Raw genomic sequence first — 16,013 nt, forward strand, 5'->3', positions numbered from 1 at the left:
TAATTAACCAGGTATACTGCTGTTTGTCCCACCAATAAAGCAAACAAATACTATCTTTATCTACTGGTATCTAAAGAAGATGGCAAATGAATCTGCCATTGTAAAGTGTTTGTTTAGCAGGTAGAAACTCCCTGGAATCTAGGGAGCACTGTTCTATTGATTGCCCTCAGAGCTTGTACAGATAAGTAGCCTTTTCCATTAAGCTACTTAACTGGCCATGTGGGAGTACTGCAGGGACTGGTACAGAGCACAGTGTGTCCCTGCTCTAATAGAGACTCAATAAGAGATATTCCTCTGGCCAGAGCACACTGAAGGATCATTCAAGCAGGGGTTTATATGGAATAATTTGAATTTTTATAAAGTCCACTCCATATATTCTGCTTAGGTTAATTGAATCTAGGGCACAAAGAAGAGAGAGTAACTGAGCTAATATTTGGTTTGTAGGGGCTCCTAGGTGCACACAGTTGCACACCTCCATGTTTTATATCACACTTTGAGAACCAACTGTTCACTTACATGTTCCACATAAATAAATTTCTGAAAAGTGGATCTCTAGCATATTCAAGTTAGGCCAAGGGGAGAATTGGTATTGGTGCTATTGCCATCTTTTTGCATCCACTTCTATGCATATTAAGCTCTTGCAGAAGTCATTCTAGTTAAGTCATATAATTGCATATTGTGAGGTCAGCAAAACCATGCCCTTGAACTGAGCCAGTCCGCTACCTGTTTGTGTACAGCCTATAGGCTAAGATCATTTTATATTTTTAAATGGTTGGAAAAAATCAAAAGAAGAATAATATTTTATGACATGAAAATTCTATGACATTCAAATTTCAGTGCCCATAAGGTTTTATTGAAATACAACTATGCTAATTTGTTTACATATTATCTATGGTTGTTTTCACACTATGACAGCAGAGTTGAGTAGTTGTAATAAGATCATATGTAACATAAGACCTGAGATATTTACTTTTTGGCCTGTTAGAGAAATGTTTGCTAAACTCTATTAAAGAGACTCAGGGGCAGCCTGGGTGGCTCAGTGGTTTAGCACCGTCTTCAGCCCTGGGCATGATCCTGGAGACCCAGATGGAGTCCCATGTCAGGCTCCCTGCGTGGAGCCTGCTTCTCCCTCTGCCTGTGTCTCTGCCTCTCTCTCTCTCTCTCTGTGTGTGTCTCTCATGAATAAATAAGTAAAATCTTAAAAAAAAAAAAAAAGAGAGAGACCCAGGATGCTAATTTTTATATATTACATTTTTTTCTTATTTTTTACATAACTGATATTTGGGCTTTAATCTGTATACTAGACAAAGAATAATATGTATATTACAAAAGAAGTGGAGAATCTAGGGTATAGATTTTCCAGTAATTTGATGCATTGAATAGGGTATGTTATTTGGGATCAGCTTAGTGTCTGTCACCATCCACCTGTGTGTCTTTGTGTAAATATATCAATAATTTTACACTGCAGTAATTAATAAATAAATGTTGGCTTGAACCAAATGAGTGGTTCTTAAAGAATTATATTCAGCTAAATTAGGAAAAATACATTTTTATTCGATTTGGTATAACCCTCCTTTTTTTATCTGAGAGTCTGTTATTCCCAACTGTAGTGTTGAATATACTTTTTCTTTTTATGAAGATACTATAATAGTAGGTTTTGGGTTTTTTAAATTAATTTATAATTTTCCAAAAGGCAAATTAAAACAATGGCAACCCAATTACATGCATATACATACCCAGACAGAGGTGTATGCATATGTAAATAAATACACATATATACACATGTATATATAGTCGTCAAATATTTATTTATTTATTTATTTATTTATTTATTTATTTATTTATTTAAATTTTTAAGTGTCAAATAATTTAAGTTCTCTAAACCATTTGGCTAGATGACTACTGCTGCCTCCGTTCCGAAATACTTCTGTACTTTACACCTATGAGTCTTTAAGTAAGGATTATAGTATATATAGTTTTTGAGAAAATAGTCTAATCTTTATAGAATATTAAGCAACATTTAAGTGAATAGTACCATATTGGCTATTTATTGCTATGATACTTAAATGGCATGTCTTTTAAGATATTTACTTATGTCCTATGAATAAAATCATTTCCCCTATTTTTCTAAGAAAATAATTTCTACCAAGATTTTAGAATTCATTGTGATTCATAGCTTCTGTTTCTACAGAAGTATTTTGAGTGCACTCTTCTCTAACACAAACACCTCATGAATTGATCTGCCATATTATATGTCAGAACAAATCGCCAGCTGCTCTCAGAAAATAAGGCAATTCCCATTACAGCCTCTCCTCTAAACTTTCTTATCTTCATGGGCAATTTAAAGAATGTGACTTAGGAATTACATTTATTCTTTTCTGACAGTGTATGCCCAATTACTTAAATATCTAACTTGTAGCTATTGATCTCTATTGAAATCCTTTTGTCCTCAAAAACCTTTGAGGAATTCTCCAAAACTGCTCAGATGTTTTTTTTCTGAAAGGTAAAAGATGGAAACCCCGAGGAGTTCATGTGTACAAGGATAACTCTGGACAATTCATCCATTTTCACCTATAAAATCCCATAAGTTGGTTTATTTCATGTTCACAATTTTATGTCTTTTATAAGCCTCTCAGTGAAGCTGATTTTAGTTTTGGTGATGAATGATATACAAAATGGTGTATAAAATGAATTATAAACGTCACAAAGAAAATTAATCATTTCTATATATATGCATTATATGTATATGTACATGTATATATATAGTATTCAAGATTTATATATGTATAGTATTAATAAACATAACTGAAATGCCTCAGATGTTATTGATAGAGACAGTTGCAAAATATTTTTATCAAATCACAATTAAAGATCTTTAAAGAATAGTGAGTAATGGATAAAGTACTAAGACAATGAAAAAAGGAAATGCCCTCTTATTTTGAAAAATATATGAGCAAATTAAATTTTACAAACCTCTAGACTTTGTAGCTTCAAATTGATGTAAGACAAATATTAAATTGTTGAGAGACAGTTTATTAAATTACTTAGGAAAGGAATAGCTGATTTCTCAGTAGTAACATTATTTCAATAGTTTACATTCCTATGAGACAATATTCTTTCTCTCCTTTGATGAGGTCACTGGCTCAGTAAAGCATGGCTGGAGGAAACTTGATTACAGGTAATTCACATGGAGCAGACTTCAAATTGTGGGTTAATCAGTATGATTCACTGGTGTGATATGGCTGTCAACAAAAATTTAATGTTATCATAAGTTCATTACAAGAACTAAACTGTCTGGAACAACTGCAATAATATTCTGCTCTATTCAGAACTGGCAAAGTCATAACGGGTGGTGTATTCTCTTCTGAGTAAGATGTGTTGCAAGCAAAATTAAGAGAACAGAATGTGTTATTAGCGGAGTGACCAAGGGGGTGAGAGGAACTGAAATTATATCAAAGAAAGGGGACAAGGGGTTTTGTAGCTTTCAAGAATGCCTGATACATCTGTTTGGATGAGGGATAATTGCACTTTGGATTTAGTTCTAACCACACAAAATTAAGTTTATTTTTGATATCTGCTTAACTTTTTGGATTTTTTCCTGTAGACCTAGGAGTTTCCCCAGTGTTGTTTGAATGCCTAATCTCTCCTTGTGTATTTTAAATGCATTTTAGATTTTAAATTTCTGTATATGGAGACATCACTCACCACTACATAATAGCCTATTTCATTTGCGTATTTGTCCACTTCTAAAACATGTTACAAAACTACTTCATATAATGTAGCTTGATAGTATTTCTTGATCTGGAAGGATATGCTCATCCTCAATCATCTTGTTGAAAAAACAATTTTGACTATTGACATCATTCAAAATTATCGATTTCCTCCACTTCTCCAGAAATTAGACAGTTCTGGTATAAAGTGTGATTAGTTGAAGCAGAGGCCTGATGGCATTAAATTCTGTAATTTTACTTTGTGATCTACAGCTATTCCCTAATCTACCTGGAACCTAGAAATGTTAATAATAATAATAACAATAATAATAACAATAATAATCTATTTCATACAGTCACTTTGAGAATTTTAGGATATGCTACATGTGAAGCAGTTTGTATAATGCATTCTACCAATAATATACTAAACAGATGATTACCATATTATTTTTCCTGACAAATATTAGAAATAAGTTTTAGAATTTTGGAGTTTTGAAGGCAGTTGTATTAGTTTTCTAGAGTTGTCATAACAAAGGACCAGAGACTGCTGGTTTAACTAACAGAAATTTATTTTCTCACAGTCCTGGGAGCTAGAAGTCTAGGATCAAGGTGTTGGCAGGGTTGGTTTCTTCTGAGGCCTTTCTACTTGGCTTATAGGTGGCCATCATCTCTCTGTATCTTCTTATGCTCTTCTCACTGTATGTGTCTGTGTCCTAATTTCCTCAGGAAACCAGTCATATTGGATGAGAGCCAGCCCCTATGGCCTCACTTTACCTTAATACCTCTTTAAATACCCTACCTCCAAATGAAATCACATTCCGAGGTCTGGGAGGGGCAGGGTAGTTAGAACTTCAACATAAATTTTGGAAGGAAACGATTGAACTTCTAACAGCAGTTGTGTCAAATTCATTTTGGAAAACTTAGAAAACTCTGCAATATTGAATTTTCCCATCAGGATATATGTGCTGTCATGTTGGTTGGTGCAATATTTATAACAGCCTATGCATGGAAGCAACCTAAATATCCATCAGTGGTTAGGTGGATAAAGAAAATCTGGTATACATTTACAATGGAATATGATTCAGCCTTAAAAAAGAAGGAAATCCAGCCCCTTGTTACAACATAGATAAACCTGGAGAACAGTATGTTAAGGGAAACGAGTCACACATAGGAGGAAAAATACGACATGATATCATTAATAGGAATTATCTATAATAGTCAAACATATAGAGGCAGAGAGTACGAATCGTGGTTTCCAGGGGCTTGAAGGAGAAAGAAGTGAAGAGGTATCAATCAAAGTTTATAAAAGTGCCAGTTATGTAAGATGTGTAAGCCCTAGAGGTCAGCTGGACAGCATAGAGCCTGTAGGCAATGCTATTGCATTGTATACTTGAAAATTTGTTCAGAGACAGATCTCAAGTGTTCTTAGCACAAAAAGTAATAAAGCATACAGCAGGAGGAAACTTTTGGAGGTGGTGGATATGTTTATGGCATAGACTGTGGTGTGGGTTTTACGGTTGTATACTTATGTGCAAACTCATCAAGTTGTATACATTAAATGTGTACAACTCTTTATGTCAATCATACATCAATAAAGTGGTTAAAAAAAAAAAAAAGACTAGTGGCAACCCGTTACGTATTTCCAAGTTTGAAAGTACCGAGTGTATACATCACTTCATTTCCTGGATGAAGGTGGTATGACAGGGCAAGTGTTGCAGTCTTGTTTGTGGTCCTCCTTCACAATATCACTAGGTATCATAACCTCTAATACTACAAAATCAATCTTAGGTTCCCTGCGTAGTCAGATGTGCTAGCAGAACAAGGCATATCCTGAAGGCAGCTTGAAGGTGTTCAAAGATAAGTTAGATAGATAAAACAGTTTTAAGAAATCAAAAGAAGCTATAACAGAGTTGCCTGGGTGACTTGGTTAAGCATCTGCCTTTGGCTCAGGTTATGATCCCAGAGTCCTGTGATTGAGTTCCGCATTGGGCTCCCTGCTCATTGAGAGTCTGCTTCACCCTCTCCCTCTGTTTGCTCTCTCTCTCTCTCCCTCTCTCTCTCTCTCTCAAATAAATATTGAAAAAATAAATCCTTAAAACAAACAAGTTATAACAAAGCTTAAGTTAAGATTTCTAGAAATGAATAAAACCCTGTCACAGGAAGTGGCTGATATAAGACTTCAGATCTGAACAGAAACAGATGGCTCTGAGACTCAGTGAAGGTTTTGTGTCAAGTAAGTACTGGACTGATCCTTAAAAGGCAGCTTGAATTTCGGGTTATGAAGGCAGAGAGTGATAGCCTGAGGAATGACATCACCGATAGTCTTGCTTGACTGAAATGGGAGAGTGACAGATTTAAAATTCCCATGAGAAGGAAGTCAGAAGGATCGGTGTAAACAGTTGACTCCAGAGATCACCACTTTCCTTAAATCTGTTAATGAAGTAAATATTTTTCTACTTTCTACTCTTAGGCAGGTTTTGTAACCTCTTTTATACAAAATCTTCCCAAGATTATTTAAGTGTCAATACGTCATAAATGGCCATTGAAGTGCTTTTAGTTTTTCTGGAATCAAGAAATCATGTGTATAGTTTTTTGTTTTGTTTTGTTTTGTTTTGTTTTGTTTTGTTTTGTTTTGTCTTGTTTTTGGAGCTATAACCCTTCTTATTTTCTCTGTTTAAAACCAAGCAGAAAACAAACATCAGTTGTTATACACTAACAGTTTGAAAGTACATCATTTGTCCAAAAGAAGGACTAAGAACAAAAATGTGTATTCAGAGATCCAAACAAAGGGAGTGTCAGGGCGTCACCTCACACAGCCTCCCGATGGTACACAAGAAGAGCCACTTCATAATCTCTGGCACTAATCTGGGTTGCAGAATTCTGTGCCAGGTATTTTAGGAAATCACGAGGGTAATTCAGTAATAACACAAGGCTTTTCTCTTCCAGAGTTATGTAGGCCAACATTGCTCCAATTCGTAAAAATAATCTCAGTAGATGTGGTGCTCCATACACCTGGGTCAGGTACATCTGGATGATCTGCGAGGATCTCCGTGCACTGTGGTCTCTCAAGGTTGTAGAGTATTTGAGTGCCCAAAAGTTCTCTGAACTATTTCTTTATATGTGCCACAACCTCACTAACTGCATTACTCCTTATTATCTGTGTTTCTTGAGATTTCTTGTAATTTGCAGGGCATGGGATCCATATTCTTCTTGGCAGGAAGATAAAAGACCTGTTGCTGCCTGGTAGTTAAGTCCCAATTATCAACAAGCCATGGTTTTAGTTCGTAGGAATTTTTATTTTAATTTTGTTCATGAATTAAAGGGCAGTGGGATCCATTGAGGCCTTTTACTTGTGAGGGGGCTGAGGTGTTTCCCTGGTCTGCCACTATCTTATCCAGCTTTTTCAGTTCCCTCTTTTTGGCTTTTACTTGAGCATTTGTCTATTGGCAGATCAGAAGTCTTCTTTCCTGGGGCAGCCTGCCTCGTTGCAATCTTTGCATATTGCTCCTGACTGGCTGTTTGTTTTTTGTTTTGCCAAAAAAAAAAAAAAAAAAAAGACAGGGGGAAATACAGAGGGAGAAGGAGAAGTAGGTCCCCTACTGAGCAGGAAACCCCATGTGTGGTTTGATCGCAGGACCCCAGGGTCATGACCTGAGCTGAAGGCAGATACTTAGCCCACTGAGCTACCCGGGCACTTCCTGACTGGCTGTTTGAAGTTCACACTGTTTCCATAGATTGGTGTCCATATATTTGAATACCCTGCTTTCTAGAACCCACTCAATCCCAATTTTTATTCCAACCACTGTAATGTAAAAAGTATTTCACTCATTTGTTCTTTATGGCAACATTTACATAAAGGTTATATAGTTTATTTTGTAAACTGTTTTGCTTGTAACTCTATGATCTATTTTCTTCACCAGCCACAGTTCTTACTTCATTTCCCTTATACCGTGTACTTAAGTCTTAGAGAAATGCACTGAAAATCTGAATGGATTCTGCTTCCTCCCATTTGTTTCCAAATGCATGTGATCTTCACTGTAGGAATGCCCTTTACCCATGCACTGGCTGACTAATTTCTCATCCTGCAAGATTTGGTTCAGTCACAGTATTCGAAAGCATGCTTCCCCCCAACACGCACTAATCAGAGTTTGGTCCTTTCCCCCATGCAACCTCTCCCCATGTTACCTGCTTTCATAGTGCATATCCATAATGTTTACCCAACGCTCTAAAATTCTGGTTTATTTGTCTATTATCATAATAGACTGAGCTGTTTCAGAATAAGAACCACAGTTTCTAAATGTTTCCATCTTTGGCAATGATCTAACACCTGGAAGGTTATAGCTAATTAATGAATGCTTGTAGGAATGAAAGAACAAGTTCAAATCAAACTTCAATTAAAAAAAAAAAAGAACGAGTAAACGTAACATGAACATAACACTAATACCCAACTGTATGCCTCAAGAGGAAATTGTCCAAATCAATGTTCAGAGGAGTATGACCCTAAAACTGCATGGCCTTACTACCTTTCGTTTACTGTCAATGTCACTGGAAATAAATCTGATTCTCAGTGGTGAGTATGAAATGATAAATGATAAAGCACATCTCTGAACTCTTGCAGTCAGAGGAGATGCTCAGTGATGCCATACATGAAGATAAAAGCATTTCTGCTTCGGCACGGCAAAGGAAAGCTTTTTCAGCTTAAACATCAACAAGAAAGTTAGTTTTATCAAAAGGAGCAAATTATAGTAACACTTTCCCAACACAAGCCTGCCGCAGAATACAAAACAGAGAGGCAAACACAGAATCACCAAGTTAGAGAGCAGAGTACTTCATTTGGAAAAAAGCAAGACAGAAAAGCTACAGGGCCAGACAGAGGCCAAACATGTGACACTTATTAACTCATGAACTAATGGGTGGCCTTTTAAAAAACACACTTAAAGGACAAAGGCCAATTACTTCAAGTGATCCTGAAAAGTATAAGAAAAAAATCAGAACTATCTTCACTTAAATTGAGCCAGAGATGGAAATTATTAGGCATCCCCTCAAAGAAAAATAGGTATGGCAACAGTTCGGTCACTCTGCGTCCATGTCCCAGCAGGCAGGGCTGCTTTGTGGAGTAGTGAAAAGAATCCTAAAATTCATCTTCGGGTACAGTATGAGCATAATCAGAGACTTTCTGCAAAAAAAAAATAAGATTAAGACAAACTAAAAAAAAAGAACTAAATAAAAATAAAAATTAAAAAATAAAAAAAGAATAAGACAAACTGCAAAAGTGAAACAATGCATCATAGACTTCAAAATGGTGATACTGATACACAAAGAAAGACTGATGGAATAGAGTAAGATCAATATTTGTATAATGTTAATATATTAAGGGAATGGAATCTTCAGTCCGTAATTTCTAATCAAGTGATGGCAGAGTAAAGCCATTTAATCCTGTTCTAGTCCCTGAATCACACTGGAATCAGGACAACAATAACAAAGAACATTTCAAATTCAGTAAGAATTTTAGCTGTGAAGCAATTGCAACTTCAAATCACTAGTTAAGGCTTCTCAAAGTATTAGTATTTTACTAAAATCCTTACCTCATTTCCTTTTTACTTTGGGTTGTGGCATAATCATTAATTCAGCTGATGCCCCAGGGTATCAGTGCTTTCAGGATCTTCCATGTGATTTGTCAGCACATCTCCTCTGTCTCTGTCTCACGTTCACTGTCTCTTTCTCTGCTCTATTTGTCTCTGTGTGTCTTTCACACCCATGCCCCCCTGCACACCCCAACACATTGCCACACCCCCCACAGCCACACCCCCACACCCACACACAACCAGGCACATGCCCCACAGTCACACACACACACACAACCCCCCATACACAAACATACACCCCCACACACACAACCCCCTTGCACACAGAGCCATTCATTCAGCCAATCCTCATTAAGTCATTTACGTAGAAGCACTTCTCTTTAGGAACATTCATGTCTCTTTGCAACATCATCTGGGTTCTTTTTTTTTGTTGTTTTTTTTTTTTTTTCATCATCTGGGTTCTAAGTGTACATTTATACCAGACAGTTGTGTTGTCATCATTGTTACAGTTGTTGTTTGGTTATTATTTGTTTTATGATCTTGCCTGCTCTCTTGTTTTCTTCAAGTTAAGTTCAGGGAGTCAATTTTTGTTGGGTCCTTTCTGCCTTTAAGATGCTGATTTACCTTTAACTTTTGATGTTTTCTAAATGAGTAGAAAGTAGGCTGATAAGCTGAGCTTCTCTGAATTCTTAGTTTTTCAGGGTAAGGTGAAGAGGACAGTCCCTTACATAAACAGTCGTATTAGAGGTAGCTTTTGAGCTGTCAGGGTGGTCACTCTGTAGGCATGCAGGGGGAGAGATAGGAGTGGAGAAGGAGATGTGGAGCCGGGGAGGAGGGAGAGATTTATATTAAGAAATTGGTTTTTATGATTTTGGGGATTGGCAAGTCCAAATTTACGGGTCAGACAGGCCAGAAACTCAGGGAAGAGTTGATGCCACAGCTGGAGGTCAGAAGTCCTGAGGAGACATGACTGGCTCTTCCTTGGGGTCCCTCAGTCTTTTTCTCTATAGACTTCAAATGGTTGGACCAGGCCCAGGCGCATATGGAGGATAATCAGATTACATGTGAATCTCATGTAAAAATACCTTCACAGCAACATCTAGACTGGTATTTGATCAGATATGTGGGTACCATGGACTGGCCAAGTGAACACATAAAATTAACCATCACAGCAATTCATCAGTCCCCATTTCTCTGTCCCTTTTCTTTCCCCAAACAAGGAGCCAGTAGTGGCACACAGAAACACTCGCCCCCCCCCCCAGCCTTTTTCTATTTGAAAGAATGTGAAATTTTCCATGTTCAAATTTGTATGTATTTGCTGTATTTCTAGGAACCTATTAAAATATCTGAAGTGCTATTTTTTATCATACCATAATTTAATGATTTTGAGGCTTATTCTTGTATTAATTTTTAAAGATTTATTTATTTGAGAGAGACAGAGAGAGTGAGCATGAGCTCCTGAGGGGCAGAGGGAGAAGGAGAGAAGCTGACCGCCCCCCCGCAGCTGCTGAGCAGGGAGTCCTATGTGGGGCTCCATCTCAGGACCCTGAGATCATGACCTGCACCAAAATCAAGAGTTGAGCCCTTAACCCACTGAGCCACCAAGGTGCCCCCCTGCATTAACTTTTGTAATTACTAATGATAGCATCACTTTGTGTATTTTCTATTTTAATGTGAAATGTGCATTTTTGTGGGCATTTATATATGGAAATTACTTGAATTATTTGACCTCAGGTGAAAACTCCTCCTAAAAAAAGTTTATTTTTGCTTCTTCAAGAGGTTTCCACAATCACAATAGAACCATGACTTAGAATTTTAAACTAGTGTCTTGCAGCTCTTTGGGTTGAAGTAGTTTCTGTTGAGCTACAAACTTCCTTCAGGGCTGGGGCGTGGTTGCAAAAATCCCAGAAGAAAATCAACTTCTGTTTTTCCTCACTGCTCAGGGCCAAAGTGTCTGAAAGGATTTCTCGCATCAAGGCGATGATACAGTTATTGCTAGTTTTCTTTCCAGAGTAATTGTTTCTTTCCCTACTATGTCATACACGGATGAAAGAAATATATGTATTAGTTGGTTTTATTTTTTGGTTATTACCAGGGAAAGTGTCAGTGTAGTCAACCAGATATGTTAAGTATATAAGTTATTTAAGTATGATTTTCAATTGATCACATTTTTCTTTATTTTTAAAATCACTACACTTGGAAATCACTTGTTTCTATTGAAGTTTTATTAAGTTATGAATTCTCTTATTTTGAATTCATAGTCAGATTTTTCTATTTGATTAAGCATTTCAAAAAACACATCTTTGGGTATTTTGAGTACAGTTGACCTTCAAACAATGCAAGGGTGAGGGGTGCCCTGCGCAGTTGAAAGTCCACAGATAATTTTTGACTCCTTCAAAACTTAGCCACTAGTGGTATACTGTTGAAGGAAAGCTTTACCAAGAATTTGAAATGAGCTCTTTATAAACAGACACTGAATGTAATTAAATTAATCTGGGATTTGTCCTGAAAGTATTAAAATACATAGGTGCCTATTTTATTCTGAGAACTCTGGGTATCACCCACCAAGTGACTCCAATGTCATGACTTTTTATTGGGATTTTTGACTCCATGAAGTTGTAATTTAGGCAAGTGTTTGGAAGCATAGAAAATTACAGGCTGTTGGCTTGACCCCATTCATAAGCCCTCTCCTCGGAGAATCTAGGACACAGAGTTCAAAACTTGAAAGTCACTTGAAAACACATTTGTAGTTTTGGGTAGAGCTCATGAATGCACATATTTCAGAATAATAAATATCTTGACAAGGAGAATCTGAAGTTGTATTCGATGACACGAGTTCCTACTGAGCAGCATAAGTGGCCTTTCAAGGCTTAACCTAAATCCGTCTTGGTAAACCTCTAACGTTCTCAGTTGACAGAAAAGGCCACTGCTCATTTTTCCCTAAGCAATATTGCTTCTCCTTGAAGATGAGGTGTCCATTCTACCTTCTTTCTTTCAAGCTATAATGAATTCTGTTTTTCTCTCTTTCTCTCAATGGGGATAATTCCCTGACTTTTCATCACTTGGTTTTTCCTCTGTGGCCTCTGGCTCAGACCCCCATAACCACCTTGTTGTCAGGGTGTCTGAGTTATCCAGAAGTTCCCCCCGGTCGGCCCTATCCTTTTTGTTCTTCTGTGGCACAGATAGCAATCAGCTGTGCAACAATCTGTATTCTTGTGCAGGTTTCTGCAAGGAAGTAAAAGGACTTCTTTCTCTGGCAAGTCAACACTATAGATTTTATAAATTTTATCGAATCCACATGTCTGCTGACGGTCCCTTAGATAAACAGTGTATCACTTCATCTGGGCACCTCATGCTGGGAAAACAGTGGCCGCCAGTGACAGTTCTTTTCTTCTTCCTAAAACTGTCGACCTTCTCTAAATATTTCATTTCTTTTTAGGAAAAATGCAGGGATGTTGTTAAACATAACTCAATTATTTTAAAAGTTTAGACTCTGTGGCTTGTCAGCAGAACAAATAGACACAGCTCCAGTGGGCCCTGCATATGAAATCACTAGCAGGATAATCCTACAGGATGCCAACTTCTATGCTTCAATGACAAAGCACTTCAATAATAGTTTGCTACAGAGGTATATTTTACAATCCAATGAGCTAACAAATTCTAACCCACCGAGCTTAAAACAAGATGAAATAAAATAAAACATAAAATGTTCTTGTTCTGGAGAACTGGGCATGGCAATTTCTTGTGGCTTTTTTGGAAAAATATTAAATTTCAAATGGCTCTTCTCATGGAGTTGGGGAAAGATAATTCATAAGAAAATATTAATTAATAGCTGTGTGTTATTAAAAAGCTGTCCAAGTTATTTTTTCCCCTCATGGCCTGAGAAGATTTTATTTAAAGCCTTAAGCAGGATAAATTAATGTTCTGTTCATCCCTTCTGCTGTCTTCACTTGTTTATTAATTAGCATAATCTTCTAACATTTAGCAAGATAAAGCCTGCTGAACACTGGGGAGATACATTTAGGAAAGAAATACAAAAGCTAGTGAGAATCCTACCTCATAGCCAGCCTTCTCTCTTTATTAATTTTAATCAAAGGAGGTTTGACTGTAAACACATCATCACTTTATATTTACATGTAATGCTTCCTCATTAGTAGAAAGAGGGAGACTGAGGATATGGGTGATAAATATGTCTGTCTTAAATTTATTGTGGTATCATCAAGTGAAATAGAGAGTGAGAACTTTGAAGATGTTTCAGTACCAAATTTAATACTTGGGTCACCATGGCCAGGATAGCAGGCTGTCCACCTTCTCAGAGTTCATGCTAGACCTGCCTGTCATTCACAATATATTCACAAATATATCAGGCCATTGTGATACGTCAATCACTAGACATAAAAGTGACACATACTTTGCCTTCTGGAAGTATTATCTGGTAGGGGCATACAGACATTAGTTAAATAAACATGCAGTAAATATTTAATTAAACCTATGAGAATTACTTAAAACCAAAAAAGCAACAGCAACAGCAAATTTAATCTGGGAAGGTTTTCCTGAGATAATGCTTACTTTAAAAGTCTCATATTTGGGGTTTTGTTTGTTAGTTTGTTTTTTGGTTAGTTATTTGATGATTATTTGATAAACAGTTATTTTCACATAGTGGCCTATATTTCAAAAGAAATTGAGTTTTACAATCTTTTTCCAAAGAAAATACTTAATATGGAAGATGACTTTTGAGGGCAATCATTTCTAAGAATTACGTTGAGTTTATTAGTAACTTGAAGGTAATGTTTTGACAATATGGGTTTATAGATTTCAAAACTCTCTCCCATGACAATAGAAAGTTTTCCAACAAGAATATAAGCACAACAGTGCCTGAGTAGCTCAGTTGGTTAAAGCTTCTGACTCTTTGTCTCCTTTCTCTGCCTCTCCCTCAACTCTCTCTCATAAATAAATAAATCTTAAAAAAAAAAGAATGTAAGTACAGACACACAAAAACATACAACTCTCACGTGTCAATGGGAAAATTTCTCTCTAAATAAATGTACATCTTGAGGAAAAAAAAAAGAATGAGGCCCAAATGATATCCTAGAGGGCTGGTCAGTAGTACTTAATCTGAAATAGGTTGAGATGCAAAAGCATAAATGTTATTCCGATCTGTACTCAAATGACTCAGCTCTGGCTTCTTAATGAGAGCTATTAAGTGTAATAATGCTCCTAGACAACAAAATGTCTAACATTAATTCTTAATCTGTACTATATTTTAGGTTTGAAGGCCTTAACTCAGTAGGAAGAGACAAAACCTATTCTCAACAAGATTTAACAAATCTCAGATAGTACGCTAAGCCTGTTTTGGTTGATTTTGAAAATAGCGGGCCGGTTGGGTTCCCAGGGGTCACTCTGCTGCTCCTGCACCTCCCCCCACCTTCTCAACCCTCTTAATTTGTCCCATTTCTCATTTTCATCACTACTTCTTTTGCCTTCTCCCTCTTTTTTTCAATTCCGTTCATGTTATATGTCCTTCTTCTTATTAGAAGTCATGTAATTTATCTCCTAAAGATAAATTTCTCAAGGAGTTGAAACTAACACAGCAATTCCTTGGTGCTAAAAAAATATACTTCTATTATTTTATGTTTTCAAATACATTTTTGATATGTTAATAGAATTTCCGTTCATTTTTCTTTCCTACTTTATTTTGAGCATCAAATGTATTGCTACCTTTCACAATTCTAAAGACTATTTTTTCCTATTAAAGCACTAGTTCCAGACATATATTTAATGAAATGTAGAGTTATAAATCCTCATAAAATCTTGGGTTATAGGCCTACTCAATTCTTTAAAAATTCAGACGCCTAATACGTTTCAAAAGTGAACATAGAAATAAAAAGAAAGGTTTGCTAATACAGCTGAAGCAGTAGTAATTATTCAACAACAGATAGCTTTCATCTGCTTTGGAGGTTCAAATGTTGGTTGATACTTTGGCATTAACCCAAACCAAGAGAGGAATTTCTGGTTTAACAAAATTGTATTTTCAATGAAATGGATTATTAAATCGAATAAATATGTAAAAGTGATGAATGTTTCAAATGAGAATTAGGAGAATTTATCTAGAAATTAATTACCTTCTCTAAAATAATTACCTTTTCTAAAACAATGTAAATTTTTGGAATATATTTTATTGGATTTGGAATATCAAGGAATGAAGGAAGGGTATAGAGTAGTGGAATTGAATGGAGGATCAAGTAAATAGGGACAGGTGAAATCAGAGAGATCGAATTAAGGAAAAAGTTGGGTAGAAAATAAATATAGACTCACATTCTTTTGGGGTGGGGTAGGACAGCTGCATCAAATAGCTGGTCTGTGGCCAGGTTCTCTTCATTGACAGTTGCTAAATTACCCTACCTTTTTCTCCCCCTCTGAGGAGCTGAGCAGAGTTTGATCACATTCTGATTATCAGGATCAAAGATAGTTTCTGGGTAATGAGGGTATGTTGACAGCCTGCTGCCCTCACCCACAGTCCCTGTACCAGAGCACTACTGACATTGTGAATCCGACAATTCTTTCAATTCAAGGCTGTCCTTTGTATTGTGGATCTTGTGGTGGATCACTGGCCTCTTCCACCAGATGCCAGGATCACCCACTGGCCACAGTCACTCTATTAAAAACTGTCTCCAGGCTTTGCTTAGTTGAGAACCACTGGCCTAGAGTGTAAACACTG

The 16,013-nt window shown here is 36.6% G+C and overlaps 1 pseudogene; it reads right to left on the minus strand.

Moving 5' to 3' along the window:
• Positions 1-6,518: 6,518 nt before the first annotated feature.
• Positions 6,519-11,268, minus strand: LOC121491895 (annotated as a pseudogene).
• Between the last annotated feature and the right edge of the window lie 4,745 nt (positions 11,269-16,013).

The sequence above is a fragment of the Vulpes lagopus genome, chromosome 5 (genome assembly GCF_018345385.1).
Source record: "Vulpes lagopus strain Blue_001 chromosome 5, ASM1834538v1, whole genome shotgun sequence".
In the NCBI taxonomy this organism is placed as follows: Eukaryota; Metazoa; Chordata; class Mammalia; order Carnivora; family Canidae; genus Vulpes; species Vulpes lagopus.